General features: G+C 33.8%; 1 protein-coding gene across 6 annotated transcripts in view; it reads right to left on the bottom strand.

Moving 5' to 3' along the window:
- The window catches only part of LOC149786729 (tubby-related protein 3-like), a 165388-nt gene that overhangs the window by 126780 nt on the left and 25329 nt on the right, over nt 1–13279 (bottom strand). The window contains exon 1 of one of the 6 annotated variants that reach the window (XM_089977231.1): nt 12637–12793. The exons of 4 other annotated variants lie outside the window; for them this stretch is intronic. The gene's annotated coding sequence lies outside the window, so the exon portion shown is untranslated. Of the gene's footprint in view, nt 1–3309; nt 3438–12636; nt 12794–13279 lie in introns of those variants that run through there. One more of the 6 variants, XM_089977230.1, reaches the window with a different exon arrangement.

The raw sequence follows: 13279 nt of genomic DNA, 5'->3' as shown, positions 1-13279 counted from the left end.
AATGGGGGAAAATTATAACACATGGGACCAATGACTATATGAACCTTACAAAACTGAGGTACCTTACAATGGGCTACATTATACATAATATTTCTATTGCATATAATGTAATTGGATTCATGACTATACAGACTTTATAAAAGGGACTGTGTTTTACTGACACTGTATAGTTTTTTGTGAAGTTGTTTTCTTGAATAAATGATGTTTAAATTAAACAAGAAAATCAGAATGATAAAAACCAATTATTGGTGGATTTAGTGTGGATGATGTATAAACTCTACAACAACAACAACTAGAAAGTTAAGATTATACACCTTAATGGATTCATTCAATATGTATCAATATCAAGATAGATTCTTTGTGTATCCATGTCAACACAGATTCATTGTGTATCCATGTCAACACAGATAGATTCATTGTGTATCCATGTCAAGAAAGATTCATTGTTTATCCATGTCAAGATAAATTCCTTATGTATTCATGTCAAGATAAATTCATTGTGTATCCATGTCAAGATAGATTCACTGTATCTCTGTTATTACAGATTCAGTGTGTATCTGTTGAGACAGAATCATTGTGTACCTCAGATTGTTAAGAGATTCAGTGTGTATCACTGCTGAAACAGATTCATTATTTATCAATGCTGAGACAGATTCATGGTTTATCTCTTTTGAGACAGATTCATTGTGTATCGCTGCTGAGACAGATTCTTTGTGTATCTCTGTTGAAACAGATTGTATTATGTATCTCTGTTGAAACAGATTCATTGTGCATCTCTGTTAAGACATTTTATTGTGTGTCTCTATTAAGACACATTTTTCGTTTATCCATATCAAGACAGATTCACTGTGTATCTCTCTTAAGACAGATCTGTTGTGTATCCATGTCAAGAGAGATTCATTGTGTATATCTGTTAAGACAGATTCAATGTTTATCTGTCAAGACAGATTCACTGTGTATCTCTGTTAAGACAGATTAAATGTGTATCTCTGTTAAGAGAGGTTTGTTGAGTATCCATGTCAAAACAGAGTCATTGTGCATCCATGATGAGACAGATTAATTTGTGTATCAATGTTTAGACAGATTCATTGTTAATCACTGCTGATACAACAAGGTTTTACAATGACAAGAAGGATGACATCAAAATTTACAACACTAGTGACTAGCAACTTAGGACAACATATTCTGGATTACCACAAAGCGAATAATAAAGTTCATAGACTTGTGTATCTCTCTGCAATTATTACAAATATCAAAATTGATTATGTCTGTATTTACATATGTTAGTGATCTATCCACTTCAAGTTAGTACACAAGTATTGATTGTTAGAATTTCTTTGTAATAGAGAGACAGTTTTTACAAGCTTGTAGCATTCTACTGAATCCCCAGATATTGAATTATTTAAGTAAATTATTTCTCCCAGTTATTGTAAAGTTTTTGAAATAATTTTATTAAGTTGGGTACAAACAGATTTAAAACATACAAAGTTCTCAATTAACTCACTAAAGCAGGGCTTTCAGAAGAGTCTCGGTTGCAATGTGACTTTAGTTATGGTTAACAAACTAATTAGTTATGCTAGTAAAAACCAAAGGAAACTGTATGCAGCTTTGCTTGATACTGAGAAAGCTTTTGACAAAGATTGACATGACCAATTATTCTATAAACTGTTACAGATCGGTATCAATCACAGTTTATGGATTGTGACTGTCAATCTACATATAAATATGTACAGTTGAATATTTAATTCAAGATTTAAAATTACTTAATTATTTAGTGTCAAGCCAGACTCTTCACATCATGTTGTATATACTGTATATATTGTACATAACAGATAGAAGGCCTCAAGGTAGATTAGTTCTGTAACTAATTGAGTTACCTTCTCTAAATAAAGTCTTTATTATTATTATTATACCTTCTCTAAATAAAGTCTTTATTATTATTATTATAAGATGTTTTTTACGTTTTATTGCTTTAAGTAGCACATTGTAAATGTCTTACATCATTCTGAGGAGTGGGAGCTAGTGCCTTTCCAAAGGACTCTAAAGCAGCCAACCAGGGCTGGCCTGGGTGGGTATTAACCTTGGAGTATGAGTCCTGTGCTCTAACAACTGAGCTACCACAACTCCCTGCAAAGAATTAGTCAATAATTATATATCATTCTAGATGCCAAAAATTTTTAAAATAAAAATTAATTTTTTGTTGGTTTCCATGAACACAATCAATGAACATCAATGGTAACGGATGATCATAAATGACTCTGGACTCAGATTCTGAACCTGGAAGGCCTTCCTGATCATCTGACAGGCTGATAAAGTGGACTCTATAAGACAATGCCTTGCACAGTAATCATGTCAATCATATGGAAATCTTTTTATTAAGATTCACCATGTTCATAGCTGATACCAAAATCTTACTTTTTTATTAAATACAAAAGAATGACCACTCATATTTACTTGATGCTTTTATAAAATCTGTTAGTACATAACGTATGCTTTTATAAAATCTGTTAGTACATAACGTATACAATCACCTCCAAGTTGATTCCAACTGCTAAATAATAGTCCAGATCTGCCATTTTCATAATACACTTACAGATCTGAGGGTCTATGTTATTTGTTTTACTGATTACTCCTAAGAAACTACATAAAGCCAGATCTATCAGTACACTTTGCAATGGCTTATCAGGGGCTGTGCCATTTGCAATTGGAATCGACTTGTAAGCAATTATAGACAGTTGTGCTTTACAGTTGTAGCTTTTACCCTATAGTGCAAACTGTTAGGAGAAAACAGTGCTGTTTTACAGAGGTGACCAGGAAAAAAGACGTTTGATCAGTGTACAAAAGATGTTACTGGAACCAACAGTTATCATGTGGCCTTTATGGAGAGATAACTAACGCCAGACTACAGATGAAGCCAGATTAAAGAGGGCCAGTTTAGAAATGTTTTAGTGTGTGTGTGTGTGTGTGTGTGTGTGTGTATATATATATATATATATATATATATATATATATATATATATATATATATATATATATATATATATATATAACTGCCAATTTAAATAAAAGCTTGTAGTCAATAATGCTTTCTCAGTCGTTCATTGCCATTCCACCTGCTGTCACTAAACCATTATAATCACATCCATTTGAACCCTAATCAATTTAGATAAATTACAATGGCCAAGAATTTTGCATGCATCGATATGTGTCTGTTTTCCTTGACTGCTTTAATTTATTTACTGGCATTTACCAGCAGATCAACACATGAAAGGCTGTATTGTGTAGAGGTAATTGGAACATGTATCTTACCCAAAGACACAAAACTATATCAGCTGACTGGGCCTGGTCTGCGCAGGACTTTAATCCATGCCTTGTTGGTTACGAGTCTGTGCCTGCAATGATGATAACTGCAGTACCACCAGTCATCTCATCTGACAGCTTTGTAGCATGCATGCAGTGATCACCGACTCCTTCAAGGAATTTCACATTTCTGAATATGCATGTAACATTCATTCATTTTGGACCACAAGATAAGCATGAATACAGATGAGCCATCATTGTACAACAACAATCTGCTACAATGAATGATTCATATGCACCTAAACCATTTGTTAAAATTTCTGAATCTCTAATTCTCACTAAAATCCTTGTGCAAACAGAAAAACAAAGCAAATATATAAGCAAACAAAAGACTAAAAACAAAAACTTAAAATGTATTGGACAATGATGAGTGCAATTTAGACTGAGTAAAGCTCCTCCAATGACAAATCACTGGAAACTGGACTGCCCACTGAGATTATACACTTTGATCAATACTGGTGGTACAAATGTACAAATGAACAATTTCCTACATTATTACTGGTATTACGTATATACATCTAACTCTGCACACCAAGCACGTACATCAAGATATTCAATAACTAATTTCCTTTATATGGCTTTAGCCTATTTGAACCTCAGAGCAACTGAGAAATTCCAGTTTTGTGTGTATTACAGCAATGAATTCTTTTCTTGGTACTTTTCTTAATAATCACAAAATTATTTCTTTGTAATAACTCAAGTTTTTTTTTTGTAAGGACAAATAGTAATGAATCCCCTTGGTCTTGCAAGAAAATACAATATCTCTCTCTCTCTCTCTCTCTCAAACAGTATATGCTTTAATCAACAGTGGTGGTACAAATGTATAAATGAATAATTATAACATTGTTTAAAAAACATACTTGTCCCTTGATCCTGACAAATGTGGAAGTTGATTTTTGAAAAATGTGGTGGGTTGTCCTGACAAATGTGGTGGGTGGTCCTGACAAGAGTGGTGGGTAGTCCTGACAAGTGTGGTGGGTGGTTTTTAATTGTTTGATGGGTGGTCCTGAGAAGTGTGGTGGGTTGTCCTGACATGTGTTGGGTAGTCCTGACAAGTGTGGTGGGTAGTCCTGACAAGTGTGGTGGGTGGTTTTTAATTGTTTGATGGTTGGTCCTGACAAATGTGGTGGGTGAGTAATTACAAGTAAGCAGTTTTTGCCTATATAAACAGACAATTTTTCAATTCACAGTCTGGTCTTTTATCCAGCATAACCATCAACAATGATAAAATTTATTTTTAGCCATTTATAAGAGTAACCAGTTGTCAGTTAAACATGGTTAAACGTTATTTTTTTAAACTTTATTTGTTATTCTTATGTGCATGTCTGTAGTGGTTTCCAAAATTTGGGTGCATAGTTGAGACCTTGATTCAGATATTAGGTGTACAGGCCACAACTAGGAATAATAATAATAATAATAATGATGATGACTTTAGTTAAGAGGGTGACTCAGTTAGTTGCATGGAACTAATCACACACACACACACACACTGCACTAACAGTAAGTTGTATTTATATATGGACATAATAAATAGAAACTTGAAATGCTGCAACTACATATGTGTTGTACATACAATACAAAAGTTGTGAGACAACAAAATGGAAGGTTAATGAATTTATACTTTAAGTTGTAATGTATGTCAAACTGAACAGGTTCCACTTTTCATCCATTGAATTAGATTATAATTAAATGCATTTATATTTGTACTTTCTCTAATTTCCTTTGAAATTCTGTTCCAAATTAGTGATCCTGACTACTGAAAACTTTTCTTAAAGAGTTCTTCATTTGGGGATGGAATGGTGGTTAACTGAAATTGATCTTAAATTTGGAGTGTTGCCTTGTTTTCAACATGAAATAGTTCATTGCACATTATACACTGGTGATGTGTTTAATAGTCCTCTATGCAAATAACTGAAATTTTGTGCTATCACAGTGACCTTGACCATTGATTTTCTAATCTCAAAATCAATAGGCTTCTTCTTTACCCTATGTTCAAACCATCCATACTTTGGTCTTCAATGTTGAACTACTGGCAATGTAATTGTGCAGAAAACTCTTCCTTCTTTCTTTCACAGAACACTGCATTAACCTTTGGCCTCAAAATAAATGGGCTTCTTCCTCACCCCAAGTGCAAGTCAACCAAGTTTTATTTATGCATGTGATGTACAACTGATGTTATTGTGTGAAAATTATTTTTGTTCTTTCAGTCACATTAAACTTCACCTTTTTTGAAATTGGTTTCTTTCCTACTGCAAGTGCAAGCCATCCGCAAGGTTTGGTAACTATAACGATGAGTTATTGTGCAGAAACCATTATTCTTCTTTAGTCAGAGACCTTGACCTTTGACCTTTTGAGCCTAAAATCAATGTCAGTTCATCCTTACCCCAAATGTCAGCCATTCACAAAGTCTGATAACTGTAGATGGTGGACATCTCAAGCTACTGTGCTGACACCAAACTGGCCACAGACAGATGGACAACATTATAACATTATAGTGGTTGCATAAACAAACCTATAACAGACTGGATGTAAAATGTCCTGACTGTGACACATATCTCAAATTGAAAAAGAAATGCTTATCAGACTTTAAGGATCACAATAACAGTCATATGAACAAAAATGAGGAAGACAACAAAGAGTACAAGAGACTTGGTGGAATTTAAGTGATTTACAACCTGCCATAAATCTGCAACACTGGAATTATATGGTAGAAAACTGATGTGACCTCAGCAATGGTGTCATACTGAAAAACAATCATAGACGTAAACATGTACCTGCCTTTGTGTTTTGGATAAGAGTCATCTCAGTGTTTCTTCTGGAAACGTGACTGCATAAATCACTCATAAATGTTATAAATCCGAATTAAAAATCGTATTGTCTGTACTGTTTGTTCTAATAATTATTTATAATGAACTGAACTGACCAAGACCTGCCAGAACATTAAGCAGTGGCAGATTAGGGTCTTTTGGATTGCTTGGTCAAGATATATGCATAAAAATACACATTTTCTTTTAAACGTTAAATCTGCAATCAATCTTAATATTTTTTTATACAACAATTGTTAGATACCTATATACTCCAATCAGACTCCAACCATTCTCATTCTAAATTTTGCTTTAAACTATTTAATTACTGGGATATTCCAAGCTAAAATGAATCCAATCAGCCAGTCATCATGAGGAGATGATGGCCCGCTTCCATATTTTAGCAATGACAAATTGAGAAAACAATGAATCATCTGAAAATATCATGGAGACATGAAGAAAACTTGACTGACCTAATCTGTAACAATGTCCTTTGTGCAAAGCAAAATTATATTTCACTTGGTTATATAGTGCTCATCTAAAACTGAATTCTGAGTTTATTGTACCTTTTACATTTTTCTTGCTTAACGACACCAGCCCATCCCAGGAATGTCCCTAGACTAATAAATGTTATTTTAGCCAACCTTTATTTCAACTCAAGCCATCATGTATAATGAAGCATTCATAACACAATAAAACTGGATGAAATGCAACTATGCTTCTTCTCATTATTAACTTGTCAGCCATCAGAACACAAATGACAAATAGTAAACATATAGCTATAAGGGTCCAAGCAATACAAAAAAGCCACCATTTTCCATTCTTCTTGGCCCCAACCCTCCAAATGTGTTGTTCTAGTGATGTGTGAAAAAAATGGATATGATGCTCAATGTTAACACTCTTTATATTTATACCTTTTTCCAAGCTCAAGTTTTTTTCCTGTCCATTTTGGAACTAAAGTTACTGCCTTGAACGTAAATAAATAACTGGGCAAGGATAATACTTTTCTTTTTCCCTTTTGCACAAACAATAAAAAGGAACAGGGTTGACCTGATCAAAAAAGGTAGGTCATGTTACTGGAACCATTTTTTTCTTCTTCTTGGCAAGTATGTAAAAGGAAATTTGATGTCTTATAACCACACAAGAATGTATGTGTTGCATTGTGAAGTAGGGTCAAAAAGTAAACTATGGGCAAGATTTAGCAGCTATTTGTACAAAACTAAGATAAATGTCTGACATTTTAAGAATCAGGTAATCATGTATGGACTAATAATAATAATAATAATAATAATGAGGACTTTGTATAGTGCCTAATCTTTAGAAGCTCTAAGTGCTTTACAACATTAGACAACACCTATAAGATAAAAAACATATAATAATATTATTACAAAAACAAACACCATGAAATTAGAAAAACATTAAAAAATAAAAAACATGCTGAGAATATTTCAGGTAGGAAACATTATTAGGTCTTTAAGTTTGTTCTTGCAGTCAAAATAAGTGAGTTTTGAGAGCCCTCTTGAATGTGATCACTGTGTCTTTGTGTCTAAGTTCAGTGGGCAATTCATTCCACATTGCTGGGCCCTGGTATGCAAAAGAACGCTGTCCATATGACTTTGTTTTCATAGTGGGAATAATGAGTATATGATTGTCAGAAGAGGAGCGTAAGTATCTTGCTGGTGTGTACACATGGGTGAGGTCGGATAGGTATGTTGGACTAGAGTCCGACTGAAACGTAGCACAGAGAACAAATTTTGTGTTTGATTCTGGATCGAATGGATAGCCAGTGTAGGGTACAGAGCAGCGGGTAAGTGTGCTCAGATTGTGGTACTCTAAGTATGATCCGAGCAGCTGTGTTTTGAACTTTTTGAAGTTTCTGGAGTAGATATTGAGATGAACCAGACAGAACTGAGTTACCTGAAATACATTTATATAGAAACTGAACATTTGTACTTCTCATCAACAAATGGCCAATGCTTGTATTACAGACTGAATCCTTCATATGAAATTAAATTCTCATTCACTAGGGATTAATATGGAATCACAATGACTAGTTTGAGAACATGTACAGCTTTGGTTAATGATAAACTATAAATGCCCACACATTACAACATAAAGATGTTAATTTTCACTATGTTTTTTAAGCAGGAGGTGGGGGAAGGAGAGAAAGCAACCTCTACACAAGAAATTATATCCCAATAAACAATGGTCAACATGATGATGGACAGATATGCTTTAGGACAGATCTTCATACTTGTGATAGTTCTTATAGTTATTGTTGAAGCAATGAAAATTTGGTTCTGAGTTCAAGTCAACACTTGTAGAATTTCAAAAAGGGACAAATATGTTGGGAGCCAGATTGAATCGAGACCTGTTTACTATCATGATTTAAACAAATTTGACTGAAAACAATTATCTATTTCAATTGATAGGTAAATCCAGTTTTCAGTGTTAAAAGTTTTTATAATACCCCTGGCATATAACTGAAAAACAGGTATTTATCTTCTGAAATAGATACTTCATTTGAAATCATTATTATGATCCTAACATTAAAAATAAATAAATTTCAGCTTGTTTACACTGATTTCACTCTTTTGTGCTTTGTTGTTGTTGTTGTTGTTGTATGGTTTAATGCCATTTTCAGCACACGATAGGCTATACATGGCGGCCAGTATTAATGGTGGAGGAAGAACCCGGGAAAACCCCGGAAAGAACCACCGACCCACAAGAAGCTACTGACAAGCTTTCTCACATACCCACATTAGCCGATTCCGAGACTCGAACCCATGCAGACAGAGGTGAGATGGCAGTGATCCGTAATGGAGACAGCTTTAGACCACTCGGCCACTCGGGGCCCCCACTACACCATGCAAGCATCTACATATATTTGCATATAAAATAAGTTCAACTGTAAACTGCAAAGACCCAAATCTGCCATTACATAATGCACCAGCAGATCTGGGACTGTGCAGTTTGTTAGAAGTAATCAGCTGAACAAACAAGATAAACCCTGATCTACAGGTGGATTATGATATGACAGATCAGGATCTTGTTTGCAATATGACTCAACTTATAAACACGTACGGACTGTAACGAACTGGAAGCACAGTGCACTGTAACATTACATCATACCAAGTATTAATTCTGGTTAAATATGAAATGATGCATCCACTGTATAGAATAAATGCCTCCTTTTCTCCATATAAGTGACATTTTCTTACTGTTGTAAATTAGTTCAAGATATGTCTATTATAAATAACAAGTAAACAGAGCTTATCCCTCTAAATTACCATACACTGAATAAAATGATCAGTCCACCAAAAAGCTACGTTCAACATTGGGTGTTAGCTCAGACTTGTACATTTTTATATTCATTTCATTAAGCCATGAATTAGATTCTAGTGAAATCCAAGAAAAAATTAAGACCATATAAATTTGGACCCATAAAAATCAAATGTGGCTAGCCTCCCTTGATTACCACAGGGAGAGTACTCACAAGGCACTATCGCTAGTATATTATCAAAAGTGTGATTTTGTACAGGTCACCAAGTATGTATAAACATTAAATGTTCCATTTATCAACACAGCAGTTGCGAGAAATTATTTCAGCCATTTTGTGATACCTTCAATAAAAAAGATCCCATAAAAATATGCTTTAAAGTTCAATTTTGCCATCTTGTACTTTTTCAACAGGTGGTTTTAAACTCTATCCAAATATGATTTTGCATGCTTTATTTTAAAAAAATTTGTTAATTTAAAACCTGAAAGATAAGTGCCAGTAACAAAGATTGTTCAGGACAACTACTGGTACTACCAGCTTTTCAAAAAGATACCATCCAAATGAATGTAAGTAATGCTTATCAGGCAACACAAAATTTGCATACAATTTTACAATTTTTTGCTGAAAGTCCATAACCATGCCCAATACCTACATAGTTTTCAATAAATGAATACAAACTGCCCATAATTCACCTTCAAACCTGTCAGCATGCCTATGTTATTTGTTCATTATTCATCTGTTGAGAAAATCTAGAGACTTAGTTCATTTCAGTCTGTCTTTTTGGGTTTTTTTTTCTGAGATTGATTATGAAATCTTTCATGTAATATTAATAGCATTCAAATCATAGTTTGTAAATATTGCTTTAAGAAAAGTTGTCTGTACTTTGCAATGTTTACATAAATCTTTACTTTTCTAAAAGCGCCACTTGTTAGAAATCATTAAAGAACAGAAAAGATAATATATTCAAGTGAGTAATGCCTTGTCTTACACTTTCATTGTTATGACAATGTTTCCATGTGCAATCTTATCTGAAGTAATGTATCTAAATATAAAAAAGGACTTTATATTAATTTATTCCAGATGATTTACCATATATACTCATTTATAAGTCGAGTCTAACTGCATACTGCATAGACCCAGATCTGCATTTGCATAAGGTGCTGGCAGATCTGGGTCTGTATAGTCAGTTAGGAGTAATCAGTAGAACAAAGGACACAGACCCTGATCTGCAGGCACATTATACTATGGCAGATCATCTTTGATGTTTGCAGTTTGACTTTGAGTTGTAAGCAAGTCATAGTGGGCATGTTCTTAGGAACATGCCTTATATACCTGCATACTAGTCAGATACAACTGCAAAGCGCATAGACAAAGATTTAATGGCCCATAATGTACTGATAAATCTGTGTCTGCACAGTTTGTTGAGGAATCAGCAGAACAAACAGTACAACTGAAAATCTGAGGAAAATCTGAGTTTTTGTTCGTTTGCAGCTGGACCCAAACTTACAAACCATTATATATGGTAGGTTCCTTGCAAAACTGTCACAAAGAGCAAAATTGTTATTTGATCAGTTATTCTAGTTTTCATCATCAGACCTTTGAGAAGTTGGAGGCAGTCATATTAACAGAACTTTGTTGTTGGTCCTTTTCCAACTTAATAATAGGTTATCACTGAAAAATGTGCAAAGATGGGACATCGGTTAGGAGTTAGCTCTTTACAATAAATTAGGGTGATCATATCTGAATTTTCAATAATGAGGACACTCAATGATTTGCATGATTTATCTATAGAGATTTAAGGACCAACAAGGAGGACATCTGGGGGAAAAAGAGGGTGTATGACAACCCAAAATAAATGCTGAACATTGAACTGCAAGGTACACCTAAGAAGAAAATCAATAACACTGACAATCTAAGGGTGTATACAAAAGTCTGTTACAAGACCAGAAGTTTAACTATAAAGTGACTCATTCACTACTGTAAATACCAATACATGTAGGTATACAAACACCGACCAATATGCTACATTCAATAAGGTTATATTTCAAATGTTTTTGTAAAATATGAAATGTAAAATCAATTGTCTTTGTTGTCTTGATTCTTGTGTTTGTTGTGTTTGTGTTTTTCAATTTTTAACATAGATTAGATTTGAGAAGAATAGGCATATGTTTCACTTTCAAATATACAACTTACTATGAAACCACAAAATATTTCTTTACTCAAAAGATGCTAGCAAAGTAAAACAACATTAATTTTTTATATACAAATATTGTAAGACAGTCAATAAACTGATATAGCAACTTCTTTTTTAAATTGGATAGCCATGCACTCTCCTTCCATATCTTCAGTGGTTCCATTCACACATTCTTGACCAGTCTATCACCCAAGTTTTTGATGCAAAGTTAGTTAAGGAACCTTTATGGTAAAAGACCTTAGAGTTTTTGAGAAAATGCAGTTTATAAAAACAAATTTAAAACCATATTTTAAATTTTTTATATTTTTATCTTTATGTTTGTATTTAAATGGCAGAGTTTATTTTTCTAAGGTTTTCTGTACCATTCTTTATATTTACACTTTACTTTTAATCTGAACAATAAATCTATTATTGTCCTGATCAGCTGTTAAACACTGAATAAATAGAAACATACATACATCAATGGCATTACAGGCATATCTCATGTATGAACATGGCTATTAACTGTCTAGACTCACTTATAATTCCAACTACAAACTGTGCAGACCCAGATCTGTCAACGCATATTGCGCTGGTAGATATGGGTCAGTGCAGTTCGTTAAGAGTAATCATTAGATCATTAACATACAGAGATCAGGATCTTTGTCATTTGCAATTTGACTCGACAGAATATTTCTGGTGAGCAAAATTGCAAACCAAGTCCAGCACTTTACCTTAAGTGAATTATGTGTGTATGTGCATGTTTGTTTATGTTTATATATGCATGTGCATGTGTGATTTTGTGCTTGGTGCAAATCAAAGCTTCTTTTAATCTAAGTGAAGTTTATATTTTAAAGCTGGAATCCAGTGCTGTGCATACAAATCGTTCATCTTAGTTTCACAGAATTGGACATTCTCATGAATGCTGTATAGGTTTAAAGAGGCCAGCATTGGAGTGTCTGGATGAATGCTGTATAAGTTTCAATATGCCAACTTTAAAGAGTCTTGATTTCACTTACTTGAGTATGGTCAGTCATGGGCTTTATTTTTCTGGCAGCAGCTATGGAATTATGAGAGTCTGAGTTTTGAGGAAAATCTCTGGCAAGTCAGATACATGTCAGACACTAGGCATGGGTGGGTGGGTGTGGGTTGTGTGAATTTAGAGTTGAATCAGTGGCAAGTCAGCCACAGGTGAGACAGTAGGTTTGGCACAAATCACTTGTGAAGTCTACATGGCAATCTGATGGAGATAAATACATGCAGATGCAGGCGGAATGCAATTTCAAACAGCTTGAAAAAATATTAAGATTTAGTTGGCAAATCAAATTTTAATGCATTTGTGATTGGATTGGTTTAACAGCACATTTAAAACATTACTGGCTATATCGTACAAATTAGCTAAAAGCCTTTCCCAAGGACTCTTGTAAAATATTGCAGCTCTTGTAAAATATTATATACAAAACAGAAAGGGAAAATCTGGACTTTGTACAATCAAAGTATTAAGAAGATGGATGACTCTGAGCACTAAAGTGATACTAATTTACATAAGATCCGATGGAACAGCACAACTCTAGAGATAATGTTATTCATGTTCCTATTTCTGATCATAAACGTACAGCAGTAAATAATCTTCCAAATATTTTTCCACATTATCTTGTCTTT

The sequence above is a fragment of the Sinohyriopsis cumingii genome, chromosome 12 (genome assembly GCF_028554795.1).
Source record: "Sinohyriopsis cumingii isolate HCF-2022 chromosome 12, ASM2855479v2, whole genome shotgun sequence".
In the NCBI taxonomy this organism is placed as follows: Eukaryota; Metazoa; Mollusca; class Bivalvia; order Unionida; family Unionidae; genus Sinohyriopsis; species Sinohyriopsis cumingii.
Note: the sequence above shows the minus strand (reverse complement) of the source record. Positions and strands in the feature narration are given on the sequence as shown.